Below are 20030 nucleotides of genomic sequence, written 5' to 3'. Positions count from 1 at the left end.
GTGGAAGTGCAGGGCACAAATGATAGGAATAAATATTTGATTATAGCAGAAGAGAAAGACTAGGTTTGTGAGTGGGGAAACTCGCCTCATTAATAAACATTTCTGAGTCATAAAGCTGAAAATGACCGCTCAGATCATCTAATCTTGATTCCTGTTTCCAGGGAGGGCTCACTTAATTGCTCAGCCTTAAGAAACAAACTCAACCAAAAAAACTCATAATACCAGCAAAAGGCTGCAGTTGATTTCATCATTTGATTTTTTTTTTTACTATTACCCCAATGTGAAGAATATAAATATAGTCACAAGCTTTCCCCCTTCAACAGTTCACTTCCATTTCCTGCTAGTTGCTGCATCATCAATCTTTTCAAAGTCATTATTCCCATAATGCTTGGGCTTTCACTCTCCACTCCCAATGTCTACTCAAGATACACCCAAAATAAGTTCTAAAACACCCGATGAATATGAAATGAGGTGGAGAGCAAAGGCATTTCAGATGTGCCAGTAGGTCCTGGTGTTTCTGACTTAATAAGTTTGACTCCTCTTTTAAGACTAACAACACAGTGCAGCATGTAGCAAAAAGCATCAACTTTAGAGCCTACAGTCCAGATTCAGTTTTGAATCTCAAGCACAATTGCTTTACTATGTAATTCTATTTAAGTTATTCAACTCCATGCACAGATGATGATAATAACATAGTTTTTAGGCTGGTTTTGAAAATTATAGATAATGTCTATAATGTACCTGGTACAAAGCAAACAGTAAAGTGAAGCTACAAATATTTTTTTTCAAATATTCTGTTTTGATAGCCAAAATGCCACATCTTGGGCCATAGTAAAACATGAAATGTTCCTGGCCATGGCGAGTGAAAAAAGGCAGTGAAAATGAGACTAAATACAGAAACTTGAAAGTCTGTTTAAGAAACAGATCCCACATCCCCCTTTCTACTGTAAACTGCAAGGCAACTTCAGTCTTCATGTCCAGGAAAGGACAGAAAATATTTCTCCGATGAGGGTATAATAGAGAGTCTCTGGAAAATGGGACACCAGAACCATTGGTATCTCTAATATCACACTAAAAATGTGGAGATTAAATCAATATTTACATTTTGAATGCTGAGATATCCTGCCTCCTTCCCTCATTCAGCTCCCAGGACTCTGAGAGCCAGATTTCTAACCTGCAGGCAAAAGTTTAGAAGTTTTCTTTGGGCAGAATGACCAGCCTAAAAAGAAGTCTAAAGATATTGATCAGAAATTCACAAGAAGAAGAAGAAATTCAATGAAAAAACAGACCAAGGAGAAAGTGAAGCCTGCAATTGACAAGCACCATCCACACATTCCAACTTGCAGTCAGGTTTTCAATGGCATTGTCTTTAGAAGAAAGATCAACTAAGGATTACCAAACAAATAAACAAGGGAATGGAGACTATTAAGAGAGAAGATAAGTTTACTTTAAAAAATTGTCCTGAGATGTATAAGGCAAGGTGTGAGGCAAGGTCAGTATGCTATTTAAAATGGAGGAGGAATTATTCATAATTTTTAAAAGAGGTTTTGGAATTTAAAAAATATGCAGAAACCAAAAATGCAATAGAAAGTCTGGGGAAGGGCAGCCTGGATGGCTTAGCGGTTTAGCGCCGCCTTCAGCCCAGAGTGTGATCCTGGAGACCTAGGATCGAGTCCCATGTCAGGTTCCCTGCATGGAACCTGCTTCTCCCTCTGCCTGTGTCTGTCTGTCTGTCTGTCTCTCTCTCTCTCTCTCTCTCTCTCTCTCTCTCTCTCTGTTATGAATAAATAAATAAAATATTAAAAAAAGGACTGGGGAAGGAAAAAAATATTTTTTTAAAATATTAAAAAAAGGACTGAAGGAAACTTTAAGAGAGTAGAGTAAAAAGACAAACATAAAATGGGAAAGATAGGCAAATAGAGAACTAATCCAGGAAAGCTAATACACAAATAAAAGGATTTCCAGAAAGAGAAAATGCATGATGGAGTAGAGGAAATCAACAAAGAATAATCCACAAAACGTCCCCTGAACTGAAGGATATCAGTTTGCAGGTAGAGGGGGCCTGATGAATGTGAATGTATCTGCCTTGGCACATTGGAAAAGCATGAATCCATATTAATATCAATTACAATACATTTCTGAACACTGGAAGCAAAGCAAAAACTCCACCCACCTCCAAAGAGAAGGTATAATGCAGAGACAGGTATTAGAATGCCTTTGGACTTCTCAAGAGCAGCCCTGGAATCTAAAAGACATTGAAACAATGATTTTTAAGATACTGAGATTTCTAACCTAGAATTCTATACTAATCGACTGTGAGGGAAAAATAAAGACATTTCAGACATCTAAAGTCATGAAAATCCAGCTGCTGTGAATCTCTCTCATCCACTGCTCAAGGATGTGTAATGTTACACTAAACAAGAGCATAAACCAAGTAAGAAAATACATAAGTTATAAGAAAGATATAGGAAAATGGGCAAAGTCAAACAGCTCCAGAAGAGATTTCTTCAAGAAAAATGAAATTGGTAGAATTGTCTGGATGTCTTTGAGGGATATAAACAGCTAAGTGTCTGAAATTAAGTTATATATTTAATTGTATATATAAAATTGCTAGCCAAAGGATTTTATATGTAAAATACTAATGAAAGGGGGGCAGCCCGGGCGGCTCAGCAGTTGAGCACTGCCTTTGACCCAGGGTGTGAGCCTGGAGACCTGGGATCAAGTCCCATGTCGGGCTCCCTGCATGGAGCCTGCTTCTCCCTAGGCCTATGTCTCTACCCCTCTGTGTGTGTGTGTGTGTCTCCCATGAATAAATAAAGGGGGGGGGGAGACAAGACAACGAACTCTAATAAAAAGTAAAATTAATCCGGTATAGTGGCTCAGCAGAGGAAAAATATATAGGTGGGGATAGGATAGAGATAGGCAGTACCGTAAGTGGTTTCAAACAAAAGTGAATGCTAAATCCTTATTTGGAGGGAGATGACATGAGATAACATCTAAAATTGATAGATCAAGATATAGCAATAAAACCATGTTGCATAGAAATGTGCAGATAAGTTTAAAATAACAAAAATATTTGATTTTGCTTTGAGGAATTAAGAAATAGAGAAGCAGTAAGGAAGAGGGAAAGTTTTACAGAACAATTTAAATTAACTATGTGCATGCATATCTTGAATAAAAAATTGAAATACACAGAAATTTGAAATGGAAAAAGCAATGGCTAGCAAGCTAGCTTAAGATTCCTTATCATTGAAGAGTTAAGAGGAAGGTAACTGGCTTTTACAAAGAGATGACATTTGAACAAATGATGTGAATGGTAGAAAGAGGTAAAGAATGATAGAAATTCAGTAACATGGAAGTTGTCTGCATCTGAGTTCAGGGAAGAAGGGCATTGGCCCTAGGAACATGGACCAGATAACTAAAAGTATATTATTCCTATCAATAATTTCTCATGAGATAGAGTAACTCTAGACACAAAGTGAAGTAATATTTAACTTTAATACTTAATAATCTGTGGAGTTGCTAGACACATTGTGCAATTAAAGGAATGAATGAATTCATTGAATGAATGAATTTAAAATGAATTAAATGAATTTTTAAGTTTATAGTCCCACATATTTCTCAGATACTTAGATTGAATTGAACTGAATTTAGTGAAATGTCAAAGAAAACATGTGAGTCCCATTTTTTTATTGGGCCACACATAGAAAGGATAGTAGTTAGAAGCAAAACTCTTTAGGTTTACAAGTTTTTGATGTTTTAATGATTTTCCATTAAAATCAAGCACTTTTATGCAAAGAGGTTTACAGATATTTAGTAAAAGTTTCCTGTTGAAGATGACACTTGACTTTTATGGTGCATTTTTCTTTTTTCTTTTTCTTTTTTAAAAGATTATATTTATTCATGAGAGAGGCAGAGACATAGGCAGAGGGATAAGCAGGCTCTCTGCAGGAGCCCAATGTGGGACTCGATCCCAGGATTCTCCCAGGATCCCGGGATCACACTCTGAGCCAAAGGCAGATGCTCAACCACTGAGCCACCCAGGGTCCCAATGGCACATTTTTCAAAATGTTAATGATTAAGTAGTTTCCATTAAAAATGAAATATGTTTTAATTTTTAATTATAAATTAAGAATATCATATTTATAATCATTCTAAGTTATCTAATACCTTTTAAAGGGAACATTGTTAAGGTACCTGGGTGGCAGAGTCCATTAAGCATGGACTCTTGGTTTTGGCTCCGGTCGTGATCTCAAGGTTGTGCTCAGCCCAGAGTCTGCTTGAGATTCTCTCTCCCTCTTCTTCTGCCCTTCCCCACCTCCTGCACTTGCATGCACATGCTCTCTCTCACTCTCTCAAATAAATAAATAAATACATTCTTAAAAAAAAGAAAGTAGAAAAAAATAAAAAAGAAAATTATTTTTCCAGCTTTAGCCAAAAAGTTTCAGGAGAAAAAATATAAGAAATGTTCTTATTTTCATGTCATAGCTGTCTCTTATATTTGGTGACATATCAATTAATAAAATATAAAAAAATTTATAAACAAAATTTTTTTTAATTAGAGGTGTTTTTGAAACTCAAAATATTACATAATTTGCCTACATATGTGTGTGTATGTGTGTATGTATTTATATAGTATCTAATTAGAATTCTACTTAGACATTATTTAGTCCATTCTTGACTTTTATCCAACAAGGAGGAACAGAATGGTTTAGTGGTTCCCTAATGCTAATATGACATAGCTGATTGGTGGAAAAGCAATTATAAAAATTCCTTGGTCTCCTTATCCTCAGTCACATTCTACGTTTGTATCATCAGTTATAGAAGTAATCTAAATTTTGGTCATTATGAATTTAAAAGGTTTTTAAAAGCATAATTTGTTTTTTGAAGTGAAAGCAGGAGGAAAAGGACTTTTACAAATTATTCAATCAGAATTGAGACAGAAGATACTTATTAAGGAAAATGGGGACATTTTGGTAAGGCTGTAGATTGGCAATATGTCTCAATCAGACTTCGTATACATCTATTTAGCCCTAAATAGCATACCTATAAAAAGAGCTCCTCTCACTCTTCAGTCTGTGCAGCACAGGAAGGTAGAACCCTGGAAGAAAACCAGTCTTGCTGGCCTAAGAATTTAGAGGACTGAATTTGGGTCTGTTTGAGCCACTAAAATCTAAGGTGAAATCCCCTAAAGGAAGGAGCTACTGAGTGAGAAGCCTGGAAATCTGCATATAAACTCTCCTCAAATTGTTGGCTGACTGCCTGTCAATCCAAGGAACCTAGCAGAAGGTGACAGCTGTGAAAGGCTCTAAGAGCCAAGCAGAGATTTTAGCTGCTGCCCACCACAGCTAAGACACACCTTGAAGCTGAAATCCAACCAAGTTAAGTGACCTTGGTAGCCACCTTGGGTTTTCCATGAATCTAGGAACAAAGCCTACATCACCAAAACTAAAATATAAACCTGTCCTAAAAAAAATGAAAACCAAGTTTCCACAAGTTTCCTCAAGTTAAAGGTGATCTGTCTGTAATTTAACTGCCTGCTAGAACAAAACTCAATACTTTTCAGAGGAAGATCCAGAGACCCTGCAATGTATTACCCACAGCATAACAATAAAAAATTACTAGAAAGGGAAAATGTGACTTACAGTCAATAGAAAGAGACCAACAAAGGCCGTAGGTGTTAGAGTTGGCAGAGAAAGACTTTAAAATAACTGTGATAAATATGTTTAAAAGTCTACCAGAAAAGATGAATATAACATATAAAGAAACGGGTAATGGAGAATAAAGATTAGAAAAGCAGAAACGAAACTGCCTTTATTCACAGACAACATGATTCTACAAGATTCTCCAAAAATCTTTTAATTCCAATAAGTGAACTAAGCAAGGTTCTAGAATATAAAAAGTCAGTATTTCTATACTATTTCAACAAACAATTGGAAATAACATTTAAAAATAAATAATCTTTATCATAGTGTCAAAAAACATTAAATACTTAAGAACAAACTTTTAAAAAGGTATAAAAGATCTCTACTTTTAAAACTACAAGTCTGCAGGAAGGCCAAAAAAGTAAAGAAATATACCATGTAAATTGTTGCAGGATGATACTGTAAAGATGTCATTCCACCTAAAAATGATGTATAGAATCAGTATAATTCCAGCTCAGAATGCTGTTTTTTTATAAAAATTGGTAGTCAAACATTCACTGTTAAATAGAAATACAAAGGACCAGAATAGCTAAAATAATCCTGAAAAAGAAACATTTTGGAGGATTTAGACCATCTGACTCTAAGACTTATTATAAAGCTATAGTAATTAAGACAATGTGTTATTGGCATAAGAAAAGACAAATAGATGGGTTGAATAGAGAATCTAGAAATAGACCTCTCCCCATATGTATTCAGCCAATTGACAGAAATGCCAGAAATTCAATGAGGAAAAGAAAATATTTTCAACAATTGGTAGTAGAACAACTGGATATCTATATATCCTGACTAGTATATCACAACATATAAAAAATAATGTGAGGTGGATTGTAAACCTAAAATAAAAACTAAACTATAAAATCCTTAGAAGGAAGCATAAAGAATATCTTTGCAATAATGCAGTAGGAAAGGATTTCTTGGTATGTAAAAAGTAGTAACCATAAAAGAAAAAAGATACATTGGACTTTATCAAGATTAGAAACTGCTGTTCATCAAAAGACACGTTAAGGAAATGGAAAAGGTAAATCACATACTCACTATCAAAGCTTAGTGAGGCTCTACTACACAGCTTGCCTGTAATGGAAATATGATTTTAACACAGGTCTTTTGGTTTTATTTATATTTTTTCTAGAGAAATAAAAATATCATAAATCTTAACACTGCAAAAGTACAGAAGTTGAGGTTTAAAAAATGGGCAGCAGAAATGGAAGTTTGGATAGTGAAGTTAGCATCTTACTAATATGAAAAGTAAAGAGAAAGATTAGTCAGATAGAACAGGCTATAGCAATTTCAGTATAATATTTAAAGCCAGTCAGTAACCAATTCAAATCAAAGTAACAATAGGACTATTAAGTCCTAGGATTATTAAAATAAGTAGCAAGTAACATGAGTAGACTAAATACTCACCTTTTTTAATGAAGTAATATACTTTATTTAATATTATTGTGCTCCTGGTGTATATTCAACTCCACTAACACAGATCCAACCTGCATGAGGCCATACTTCAAAAAATAAACAATCCTGAGTTAGTGATCAAGCATTCCATGAAGTCGATAAGCTGTCCTTTGTACAAAAAGACATTTAAATCTGATTACTTCATTCTGTAGTTTTTCATTTGTTTGCTTGGTATCCTCCAAGGAGGCCAGTGTTTCGCTCTTCTCTTTGGTCATCTGTTCCATTATCCACATGGCGTCTTCTGCTGTTTGAGCAGCTTTGGCTTTGTCAGCTTGCTTTTTCATTTACAGTTAGGAATCAACTATAGTTGATAAGTCAAAAACTAGAAGTTAACATAAACATTTCACCTGGGGAAAACATTTAGAAATGGAGGAGGGGATTCTGCTTTTCATTTTATGTCCATTCTTTAAAATTTAATTTTTTCCATACATGTGCACTTATTGCATTGTTTTTAGACAAATAGATTATAAAGAATAGGAAAAGAGGGAAAGAGAGAAACCTACATACCTAGAGGTTATCACTGCATAATGAAATTTCAGATGACTTCTTTCTTTATTACACCTGTCTATATGGCTAACCATATTTTTATAATTATAACAAGAAAATAAAGCTGGTTTCCCTTGAAGAAACAGAAAATCTCTAATTAAAAAAAAAAACTATATTGAAGTACTGTATTGCCTACCAGAAAATAACATCTGGCTGTGTTGGAGCTTTCTAGTGGGAAAATGCTTTTCAGAATGTCAAAATACTATTAACTTCTTGGTCTGGTTCACTATATTACACTGAATACAAACCACTGTTGTTTCAGTTAATGAATTCTGGAGAGTCCTTAGCCTCAAAGTGCCAGGTACAACTGTAGAACACTTGCCTATAGTTGAGCAGAAAGTTCTCACAATAATAAAATTACTGTCAAATGTCACTGAGTTCTTTGCAATTATTGTGGGAGTAAAGAAATCCTAAAAATACTCCTATGGTAGAGTCTTTACAGTTCATACTGACATAAACTCTTTTGGGATTCTTCTCTAAGATGAAGTCTACACCCATAATTATGTCATCATGTGTGCAGAGTGTCATTTTGATTCAGTTCTTGTAACTTGTTTATAAGCCTAGCCAAGCAATAGCTAATGGTGATGGCCAGAGCCATTTGCCATTTAGATACCAAAACGTGTTGTAGTGTTCCCATTAGATCTGTGATATGGGTTCATCTATATCCTAAATTAGGTGTGTAGGAAAAAAAATGCATACCTGTAGGAATGCATTTTATAGCAAGAAGGGTGTTGTTCCAGAAATTAGTCATCAGGTTATCTTGGCCATTGTAAATTCAGTACATCTGGGAATTATTCTCAGGAAAACATTAGGTAGAAGCTCTAACTAGGGGCTTGGATTTTGACTACTACAAAGACTGGGAAAAAATAAAGCACATAACAAGCTCCAGTGTATATATAATCTACCAAGTTAATTCCATGACATATGATGCTGAAAACTTGATCAGAATTCCTTATTGATTTTTTAAGATTATATTAATGGTTTATGTAAGATTATATTAAGGGTAGACTCCTTCACAAATGGCAATGAAATGTTCCCAATTCCCCTATTGCTTTATTCTTAAGTCTGGGCCAGATATTTGCAATCAGCTTCTGCTGTGTATGTGCATTTTCTCCTTAAATTTAGGGTTCTCTAAGAACCTTGCTTACATAAATATAGGGAAATAGTAAAAAGTAGGGATTTTGAAGTCAGATCTGGGTCTGAATCCTTGAAGCTCAATTTGCTGGATCAACACAGTCATTGTGAACCTCAGTTTTCTTACCGATAAAAAAGGAATGAAAGCACAACTCAGTTGTTATAAATCAAATATGATAGTCTATATAAATCACCTAGTGTAGTGGTTCCCAAGTGTATGCACACTGGGTTTTCCTGAGGAGCTTGGTATAAACCATTAATATAATCTTACAAAATCAATAAGGATTCCTGATCAAGTTTTCACTGTTATGTATCGTGGAATTAACTTGGTAGATTATACATTGGAGCTTGTTATGTGCTTTATTCTTTTCCAGTCTTTGCAGTAGTTAAATAAAGTCCAAGCCACTAGTAATAATCCTAAGAGGCAAACACTATATAATCCACAATTTCCAGATGATAAATGAGTTTGTAGATATTTAAAAACATAATCAAGGTAATGTAATTATTACAAAGTAGAATCAATATTCAAACCCAGTTTGCCTGAATCCAAAGCCAAGCCCTCAGTTGTAATGCTATCCAGCCCCAAGCAAATTTCCTATCCAGAACTTTCCCAATCCAATTGAGGTATGGCATATTGACAATCTCAGTTTTTGGGGGAAAAGAAACACACATACACACAAACCCTCCTGAATTGAGAGTAAGCCTTCAAAAAAATCATAGAAACAACTGCTTTGTCTCAAGCAAATGATCAGACTGAAAGCATGGTCAAACTACTGAGGATTGTTGCAGGAAATTGGACAATAAGGTTAGGTATGTTTCTCATCAATAAACATATTCCATGTTAGACAATAATTTTTTTAATTTTTTTAGACAATAATTCTTAGTCATGCCAAATTTTTATTTTTTTAAGATTCATTTATCTTTTTGAGAGAGAGAGTGTGTGTGAATGAGCGGAGGGAGACATAGAGGGAAGAGAGAATCTCAAGAGACTCCCCACTGAGCTGAGAGCTGGATGCAGCGCTGGTCCCACCACTCTGAGATCATGACCTGAGCCAAAACTAACAGTTTCAACTGACTGAGCCACCCAAGCACCCCAGTCCTGTTGAATTTTTAAATAGGATTTTGCAGGATACCTGGGTGGCTCAGCGGTTGAGCATCTGCGTTTGGCCCAGGGTGTGATCCCGGGAGTCCCGGGATTGAGTCCCACATCAGGCTCCCTGCATGGAGCCTGCCTATGTCTCTGCCTCTCTCTCTGTGTCTCTCATGAATAAATAATGCTACAATAGTTAACTTTTATCAAGAACTGGATTGATACAAATTTCAGCCACAATAATTGAAACATAGTCTGTGTTCAATAAAGTCCAAGTTCCAAATGAAGTGATAAAGCATGTGAGCATATCCTTGACAGAACCATCTGAATTGGATTTTTTACTCTAGCTTCTCAGTACAGACTAGAATAACTGTGAGATTTTTAAAAAACAAAAAAATCCCCATAAAACAGCTATTCTCTTTTATGACACCTGGGTTGTCTGGGTATCCAAATGAAGAAAAAGAACAAAATTAGAGGACAAATATGGTCTGATTTCAAGACTTATTATAAAACTACAGTAATTAAGACAGTGATGTATTGGCATAAAGGCAGACAATGGAACAAAATAGAGAGCCCAGATACAGCCCCACACATGTCTAGACAACTGATTTTTTTTGACATAAGTACAAAGGCAATTCACTGAAGAAAAAGTAATGTTTTCAACAAATGGTGTTGGAATATTTGTGTATCCATATACAAAAAAAAAAAAAGAATTTCAATCCATACCTCTTACCACATACAAAAATCAACTCAAAATGGGTCATAGATTTAATGTAAAAATCTGAAACTATAGAATTTCTGAAGAACAACATGAAAGAAAATCTTTGAGACCTTGGGTTTAGACAAATATTTCTTAAATACAACAACAAAGACATAATCAATAAGAGAAAAAAAAAACATAAATTGTACTTCATCAAAATTTGAAAGTTCAGTTCTTCAAAAGATCCTATAAAGAATGAAAAGACAATCCACAGATTGGAGAAAACATTTGCAAACTGTTGATCTAATATAGAACTTGTATCCAGAATATATAGCGGACTTTCCAAACTCAATAATAAGAAAACAACTCTTTTATTTTTTTTCAGGGAGCAAGTGGTTTGAACAGACATCTCACCAAAAAGGGATATGGATAACAAATAAGCATGCAAAAGGATGCCCAGTGTCATTTGTCATTAGGTAAATGTAAAGTCAAACTGCAATGAGATACCACTACACATCTAACAGAATAGCTAAAATTAAAATAACTGACCATATCAAGTATTAGGAAGGATGTGGAATTCTCATCCACTGTAGGTAGAAATAGAAGTGTTTCAGCCCTTTGGAAAAAAAAGCTGGACAGTTTCTTAAAAAATAAATACGCATCTACTACATGAGTTAGCCATTCCACTCAAGATATTTACCCAAGAGAAATGAAAATAGACAACCATAAAAAGATTTGAATACAAATATTCATAGCAGTTTTATCTACAATAGCCCCAAACTGGAAACAACCCAAATGTCCTTCAATCGGTGATTGGATAAGCAAATTATGATATATCTGTACTTTAGTAATAAAAAATAACAAGCTGTTATACATGCAGCATGGATAAATATCAGAATCTGAATAAAAGCAGCCAAGAAAACAACAAATACATGCTGTATGATTCCATTTATATAAAATTGTAGAAAATGCAAACAAATACATAGTGACAAAAAGCAGAACAGTGGTTACCTAGAGTAGGGGAGGGGAGGTAGGAGAGATTAGAAAAAGACACAAGAAAACTTTTGAGCATAATAATTATGTTTATTACCTTAATTCGTGATGTGGTTTCAAAGGGGTATGCAAGTGTCAAAACTTAGAGATATGCTTTAAATATTTGTAGTTTTTTTATATTGATTTTATCCTCAGTAAATCTATTGAATATATACATTTTTTAAAAAATCTCTATTCTTCTTGTTTAAAGACTTCATTAGCTAAATATAAAAACATTACATATGATCATGATATTTTTATTTTATAATTATTTCTTTTGATTACATGCCACAGTAATTTCTGAGAGGGTTAGGCTTCAGGTTTTGGTAATAAAAGATTACCTTTTTAAAAGCCTGTTTGACTTCTTAAAGACAGCACAAATAATTTATTGTCTGCAAGAAAATAAAAATTCCTTATACCTCAAAAAGAAATTAGTATCATGGATTAGAGAAACTTGTACAAAATTCTACAAAATGATTCCTTTTGAAATTCAAATATTGGCAAGCATATTCAATAGTTTGCAGATTTATCTCATGTATCCCAACCTATTAACAGACAATTATGAGAGCATACTGCTGGTGAGAATATCCATTTTCATAACTGAAAATATATCTGCCACACTTAAGTATATTTAATTTCTGAGCATCAATTTCCCGAAGCTTTTGTTTGTCTTTTTCTCCTTTCTTCTCCAAAGGTAAATGGCACAGCAGAATCTTTAGAGACAAAGTTGCATTTCAATAAGCTGGTTTTGGGATTTGTTCATGTCCTGTGCTTGCAGTTATTTATTGCTTTATAAAGGTTATAGGTAGGTAAATATAACTAAAGGTCAATGAACAGAACATTTTACAGAACACCCCATTGGTTTAACATTACTAGAACTTCTAGCACCTAAAATTATCTTAAAGAATGAATATATTAGAATTATTAGAACTGAAATATTCATGACACATCCATATAGATAGGAATAGATAGCCTATATATATATATATATACTTTTTTTTTTTAAGTAATCTCTACACCTAATGTGGGGCTTGAACTTACAACCCTGAGATCAAGAGTTGCATGCTCAAGGGTGCCTGGATGGTTCCCTCAGTTAAGCATTTGACTCTTGACTCTTGGTCTGGGCTCAGGTCATGATCTCAGGGTTGTAAAATTGAGACCCTGGTCAGACATGAGCTGGGCATGGAACCTGCTTAAGATTCCCTTTGTCCCTCCCCAAGCTCCAAAAGAGAGAGAGAGAGAGAGAGAGAGAGAGATTTGGATACTCTACTGATTTAGCTAGCCAGGCACCCTGGAATAGTAGATCTTTTGGATTTTTTTTGTTGTTGTTTTTAAGATTATTTATTTTGAGAGAGAGAAATTGTGTGTGTGTATGTGTGTGTGTGTGTGTGTGTGTGTGTGAGCAGGAGGAAGTGCAGAGGGAGAGGGAGGGACTCTCAAGCAGATTCCCCACTGAGTGGGGTGAGGCGGGGGTGCTCTATCTCAAAACCCTGAGATCATGACCTGAGCTGAACCCAAAAGTCCAATGCTCAACAAACTGAGCTGCCCAGGCGCCTCAAATAGATGGTTTTTAAATGCCTATAGAGAAGATACCAGAACTTTGCTTTTATAATTTGTTTTGTGGTAACTTTGCCTTAAAGCCAGAACTAAAAGTAAATTCTCACTAATTCAGAATTTTGATGAATGGCATATTAATAATTAACTTAATATACTAGTTAATAGGAGTTGTTCTATATAGTATACCTGGATTTCCAATTTATAAAAGAAATATATTATAATGAAATATAGTAAAGTGAGGCCCTAGAATACCTAAAACCATCTTTAAAAAAAGAATATCATTCTTCCTGATATTAGGGCCATCTAAATAGCTACAGTAATCAAAGCAGTAGAGTATTGGTGGAGGAAAAGATGGATAGACCAATGGACTAGAACAGAGAATCCAGGAAGAGATCTACACTCTATCAATGTCAGTATCCTGCTTGTCATATTATACTATAGTTTGCAAGATGTTACCACTGGGCAGAACTGGGAAAGTGCAAGGGATTTCTCTATATTATTTCTCACAAGTGCATGTGAATCTACAATTAGCTCAAAACTATAAGGTTAGTTTTAAAAGACAGTAAAATATTATTGAACTGTTTTGTTTTAAAATGAAATACAGGATTTTACAATTCTTCGTGGTTTTTATTATAAAGAGTAGTTATCACATATAAAGACTAGAAAAAATAACTCATTGTAAATTTTTAGTTAATTCAATTTTCAATAAATAGGCATTGACTGTACACAGGAATTGCAGTAATAAGACCTCTGAGTTCTGTAACCTTTTCCAGGTGTCAGGAAGATAAGCTATAAGCAACTTATCAACCCAAAAAGTTGCTGGCCTCCAGGCATGACCTAAGTCTAGGCCACCTGATTGGTTCTCAGGTAATGCAGTAAGAAAAGGATGTTCTCATCGGCGCATCAGAATACTTAAATATTGCCTGTATCTATTTCACAATCTTGAAATATATAAGAAAGAATACATAAAATTAGAGTGCAACATTAAAATATTCATATGAGGTTATTTTTGCGCAGTATGTTTGCAAGTAACGACCAACCTATGATGTTAAAATAGATGCTATAATTGTGAAAGTTTGTTTTGTTTCATTTTCCTAAAGCATGGTCTTTTCTAAGTTTTTAGAAGAGATTAACATTATAAGAGTGAGCTGGTAAAAATATAATACGTTTTGAATTAGATAAATGTTCAAACATTATGTCACAAGCTTTTAGAAGTATGTGAATTATTGAAAATGTTTAATAAAATGCTTTATCAAAGAAAAATTGCAGGGATGCCTGGGTGGCTCAGTGGTTGAGCCTGCTTTCGGCTCAAGGCATGGTCCTGGAGTCCCAGGATGGAGTCCCATATCAGGCTCCCCTCTAGAAGTCTGCTTCTTCCTCTACCTATGTCTCTGACTCTCTCTGTGTGTCTCTCACTAATAAATAAAATCTTTTTTAAAAAATGGTAAAAATAAAAATAAAAATCATGATTTTTTTCCTGCATCCATTTCTACTGCAACCATCTCGATTCATGCTCTTACCTCAAATGACTTGCCTGAATAATTTAAGTAGCCTTTACTAATTTCTTTGCTCTGACCTATTCTCCTGTCCCACTCTCACTGTTCCTATAGTGAGAGTCCCTTACTTCTTTCTAATAAGAAATCTGCTTACCCTCTGTCTGCTTGAAATCCAATCATTGCTTCTGATTGCCTAAAATATAAAATCTAGAATTTGTTGGGCATTGAGGCCACCTAAAAGTAGGCCTAGCCTACCTGCCACTACTAAATATACATCTTGTACTCTATAGCAGCTACTGTTCTCGGTCTTCTCAGAACACATCATGCTTTTACTTATGTGGGCCCTTCCATCTAGAATGCCCCTCTTTGCCTCTGCCTGGTCAATGATCTCACTCATCTCTGAAGCTGTCCTCAATATCCTAAGACAGTTCATCATTTCTACTTTTTTGCTCTCTGGGGATTTTATATGGAATAATAGTTACTATTTCTTGAGCGCTTACTAGGTACCAGGCACTGTGCCTAACTAAGCATCTTACAGACGTGATCTCATCTAATCTGCCCGACAGCCCTATGAGGTCATGTGGCACTTTTCATGCTGTCTTCTCATTCATTGTTTTCATGTCCACATCCTCACGGGGAGAGTCCAGTCTCATTCATCTTATCTGAACCACCTCCCTATATAATGTCTGATCAAACCAGGTGCTCAGTAAATGTTGAGTGAGTGAACAATGGAATGAGTCAAATGAAATAAATAAATACAAAGAGTACCTTAAAAAGTAACTTGTTGGAACTGGCTTTACCATACATGTATGTGGCCAGAGCCCTGGAATACACTTCCTAATCCAAATATCTCTCTCCTTGCCCCTGGCATGCTGCCTGAAATCCTCATGATTCTCAAGAATTCCCTGTCTTTATTTTTTTTATTCTTATTGCCACCAACCTAGATTGGATCCTGTCTGCCTCTTATTTGATCTATTCACCTATTTTTATATCTTCTCCTCTTTACTTACTATAGTCACTTTGGAAGAGATCGACTTTCCTAAAATACTCATCTGGTTATATATTTCCCTTGCTCAAAAACCTTACATTTTCTAGAAGGAATCCTTTTGCCTAACTTTCAAAAAGCTCTACATTCTGGCTTCAACTTGATCGCATACTATGTTTTAAATTCTATGGTCCAATGGATCTGAAATAGTTGCCATACTCACCTCATGCTTTTGTTCATTATACCCTCTCCACCTATCTGAGTCCCTCTTTCCCTACATTATCTATAAAAAATATATCCCTTCCATAATGCTTTCCTGGAACACATCAGTCAGGAAAGGCCTCTGGGTTTTCCTACATGCTCATTACACTGAAAGATGGCTTCTGAGAGACATTTTATGTTTACATCTCCCATACTCAAAAGCTAGCTCTTTGAGGGATCAAGTAGACCTTTTTAGTTAACTGGCTACCTCATAAATGATCCCCTTTATAAATAAGTGCCCCCTTCCCCATGTAGGGATGAGTCCTCTGCAGCTTTTTTCTGCCATCTTAGCCTGCATCTCAGAGCATAGGTGAGTAGATCAGAATGGACACTTACCTACGCTGGGCCAGAGCTTCTCAGAGACTATGTACTTGTAAGGAAGGAGCCTCTGAGCTTGGATCTGTCTCTGAAAAGGAGAAGCTGGGGTCACCAGTAGTGATGTATCTTGAGGCCATTCCCTTCAGAGGGACCATTTCATTCATATAAGGCGGGTGCAGACCTCTAGGTAGATGCAAGATACAAATACATGTGCTGACCTTGAGTAGCCATAGAATTTTCCTTCATAGCTGGGGAGGCAGAGCTGAGTTTCAGAAAGAGCAGAATAGACCAGATATCTGGGGGTGAGGGTGGTGGGAAGGAATAAACCAAAAATCAGCAGTTTATGAGAATTAGAGCTTGAGCGAACAAGAGAGGAAGGGGCCGGGGGAACCACTGTCTGGTTCCTGTCAGCTTTCCCGATACTGGGTGCAGGCCCTAAAGAGGCCCCATTCCCTGTGGTGTTGCTGAGAAAATGCAAGATTCTTTCAACAAACTCCTTTTCAGCTCAGGGGCAAAATGAATTGTGCTTTAGTCATCTAATCCCACAAGGCTGAGAGTAGCTTTTTAGAGAAGCTTGCCACATCAGGCGTCTGGTGGATACATGCCTTGAATGTAGGTTAGACTGCTGGTTCTTTACCTTAGCTGTACATTAAAAGCACCTAAGACGCTTTTAAACCTACCAGTTCCTGGGACGCCTGGGTGGCTCAGTGGTTAAGCGTCTGCCTTTGGCTCAGGGCATGATTCCGGGGTCCCGGGATCGAGTCCCACATCAGGCTCCCTGCATGGAGCCTGCTTCTCCCTCTGCCTATGTCTCTGCCTCTCTCTCTGTGTCTCTCATGAAAAAATAAATAAATAAAATCTTTAAAAAAAAAAAATAAACCTACCAGTTCCTGCATCCCACTGCCAGACCTGTTAGATTCAAATCAACTTGGATGGGTGAGCTCATGCATTCGATATTTCTAAAAGTGTCCCTGATGATTCCAAAATGTGATCAGGAATGATCACAGTCTAGATGCTATAAAAGCACAAACACAAGTGAATGCTGATGGTATATTAAGCCATTTTTATTGGTTAACTTAACTGTGTTGAATCACTTATCAGATTACACAGTCTGGGAAAAGACTTGGACAGTAAAATAGGGTTAGGGTAGCATCATAGCAGCAGAAAAAAAAAGGGCAGGCATTGACTTTAGTCCATATTTTTTCAAACAGCAAATTATTAGGGCACTGAGAGTAGTTACATAAACCAGTAGCTGAGCAAGTGGAAGGAAATGGGTTACCATGGCCCTTTTTAACCTCCTAATGTGGAATTCTTTTAGAATGATATTTTATAGGGGATCCCTGGGTGGCTCAGTGGTTTAGCGCCTGCCTTTGGCCCAGGGCGCGATCCTGGAGTCCCGGGATCGAGTCCCGCATCGGGCTCCCGGCATGGAGCCTGCTTCTCCCTCCTCCTGTGTCTCTGCCTCTCTCTCTCTCTCTCTCTCTATGTCTATCATAAATAAATAAAATAAAATAAATCTTTAAAAAAAAGAATGATATTTTATAAAACAATATTTTGCTAAAATGTTAAATTGAAAGTCAAGCTTAACTGTATGACCCAATCTCTAGATCAGCATAATAAAGTGATCATAGCTTAATGTCCAATTATTGCTTTTATATTAATAATTTAATTATTAATGTAATTAAGAGGCAGCATGAACTTCCAAGAGTACTAAAATATATCTCTTTAAGGCTCTATGCCCAGGGGCACCTGGGTGGCTCAGTCTGCCTTCAGCTTAGGTCATGATCCCAGGGTCCTGGGATGGAGCCTCACATCAGGCTCCCAGCTCAGTGGGGAGCCTGCTTCTGCCACTCCCTCTGCTTGTGCTCTCTCTCTTAAATAAAAAAGTAAAATCTTTAAAAAAAAGGGGGGGGGGCTCTATGTCCAATTTCCCCACATAGTTCCCTGAGCTCAAGAATGACTTCATCTTGCTTAAAATGTTGTTGATACATTTCTTAATGCATTCTGACTGGTATTGTAGTTAGCTTAGTGTTCGTCATTTGCCTTCTACTTAGAAGTGCCTTGAGAGAAGCAATCATGGTATTGATCTTTGTATCTTTCACAAGGAACCTTCTTCAATTAGAGCATTTTAGTTCTATTTGTTGTATTAAGCTATATCATTTAGCATAAATTCTACTGCCAATAATGGTAAACCATTTTGCAATGGCTTAAATGATGGGTTTTTTTTTTCTTCTATAGCAAGAAATGCAGATACAGACAGCCCAAGGCTGGTAAGGCTTCTCAAAGAAGCCATTAGGGATATGCATTCTTTTCATCTCTCTGCTTCTACCATCCTTAGCTTGTCATCTCATAGACATTAAGATGGCTGCTATGGGGGTGCCTATATGGCTCAGTTGGTTAAGCATCTGCTTTCAGCTCAGGTCATGTTCCTGGGGTCCTGGGATTAAGCCCCGTGTCAGGCTCCCTGCTCTGTGGGGAGTCTGCTTCTCTCTCTCCCTCTATCCCTCTCCCCAACTCATGCTTTCTCTCAAATAAACAAATTAAAAATCTTGAAAAAAATATGGCTGCTATACCCTATGCATTGCATTTTTTGCAGGCAAGAGGGGACAGGTTCAAAAGGCCCAAAGGATCATTCTGGCACCATCTATCCTTTTAAAAGGCATTCCTGGAATCTCAGCCATTAACAATAATTGGTTAGAACTGGACACATATTTACCCCTGGACCAATACCAGAAAATAATTAGGGAGAAAGGAATTATGGATTAGGGTTGAGTCAGATAGAAACATTCACATAAGGTTTGATTCTAATTAGAACTGAAAGGAATGTTACTGATTATTCAGCACCTCCTACTGAGATCTGACAGATAAGAAAACTGTGGGCCAGAAATGTTTGAGATCCACAGCCAGGTAATGACAGGACAGAGAACAGACCAAGATCCAGCTATCACCATTCCTATGTCATTAAACATTCCATACATCCACATATGGATCATTAGAAGGTCCTACGTTAGAAGCTATGAGTCATTTCCAAAGACAGAATTGGAACTTCGTTTCAACTGTCTCCAAAAGAACCTTTCCTTTCCTATAAATATTCAGAACAACAAATGGGAAAACAGACCTTCCAGTCTTCCTTTGACTTAAAAGATGGCAAAATAAACTTCGAACTTTCCAGGTGATAGATATATCCTCCATAAGTTGTCCTCTTGCTCTGTGAAACTTGGCAGGTTGTTTTTTAAAAGTCCTAATGCAGAACAAGTTCATTACACAATGAAAATCCAAAAGTGGTCAAGTGCAATTCCAGTCTTTGCTCTTTTCCCTTAGTACATACCACCATTGATAATTTTTGCTAGGAAAAATAATTTATTGTTACTATCAAACGATCTTAATACACTTGACACCCTAAAAATAAGGTTTGCTAATTGGATGACATCTGAATAATTATCATTCTATAATTTTTCAGTTTCCCCAACTGACCAATCTTAGCTCTTTAGGCATGATTGCCGCATTGAGGGAAAAAAAAAAAACCTCCATTTCAACCAACTGATGTTCTATAACAGTTTCGATTATTAATTCTCCAGCTCTACAATTTTGATCATTACGAGTAAAGGTTGAATAAGTGGTGGCTATTATTAAGTTTAGGTTAATATAAATTCAACCACAAGACAATAGGGCACCTAGGTGGCTCAGCGGTTGAGCATCTGCCTTTGGCTCAGGTCATGATCCCGGGGTCCTGGGATCAAGTCCCTCATCAGGC

General features: G+C 36.3%; 1 long non-coding RNA gene across 4 annotated transcripts in view; it reads left to right on the top strand.

Annotated features, from left to right (window-relative positions):
• LOC129502465 (uncharacterized) overlaps positions 1 to 11395 on the top strand; it is a 127479-nt gene extending 116084 nt beyond the window's left edge. For all 4 annotated transcript variants that reach the window (XR_008662970.1, XR_008662973.1, XR_008662971.1 and 1 more), the window contains one exon: positions 11013 to 11395. This is a non-coding gene — a long non-coding RNA (uncharacterized LOC129502465). The remainder of the gene's footprint in view (positions 1 to 11012) is intronic.
• Positions 11396 to 20030: the final 8635 nt, after the last annotated feature.

Source organism: Nyctereutes procyonoides, unplaced genomic scaffold (assembly GCF_905146905.1).
Source record: "Nyctereutes procyonoides isolate TBG_1078 unplaced genomic scaffold, NYPRO_anot_genome, whole genome shotgun sequence".
Taxonomy (NCBI): Eukaryota; Metazoa; Chordata; class Mammalia; order Carnivora; family Canidae; genus Nyctereutes; species Nyctereutes procyonoides.
Note: the sequence above shows the minus strand (reverse complement) of the source record. Positions and strands in the feature narration are given on the sequence as shown.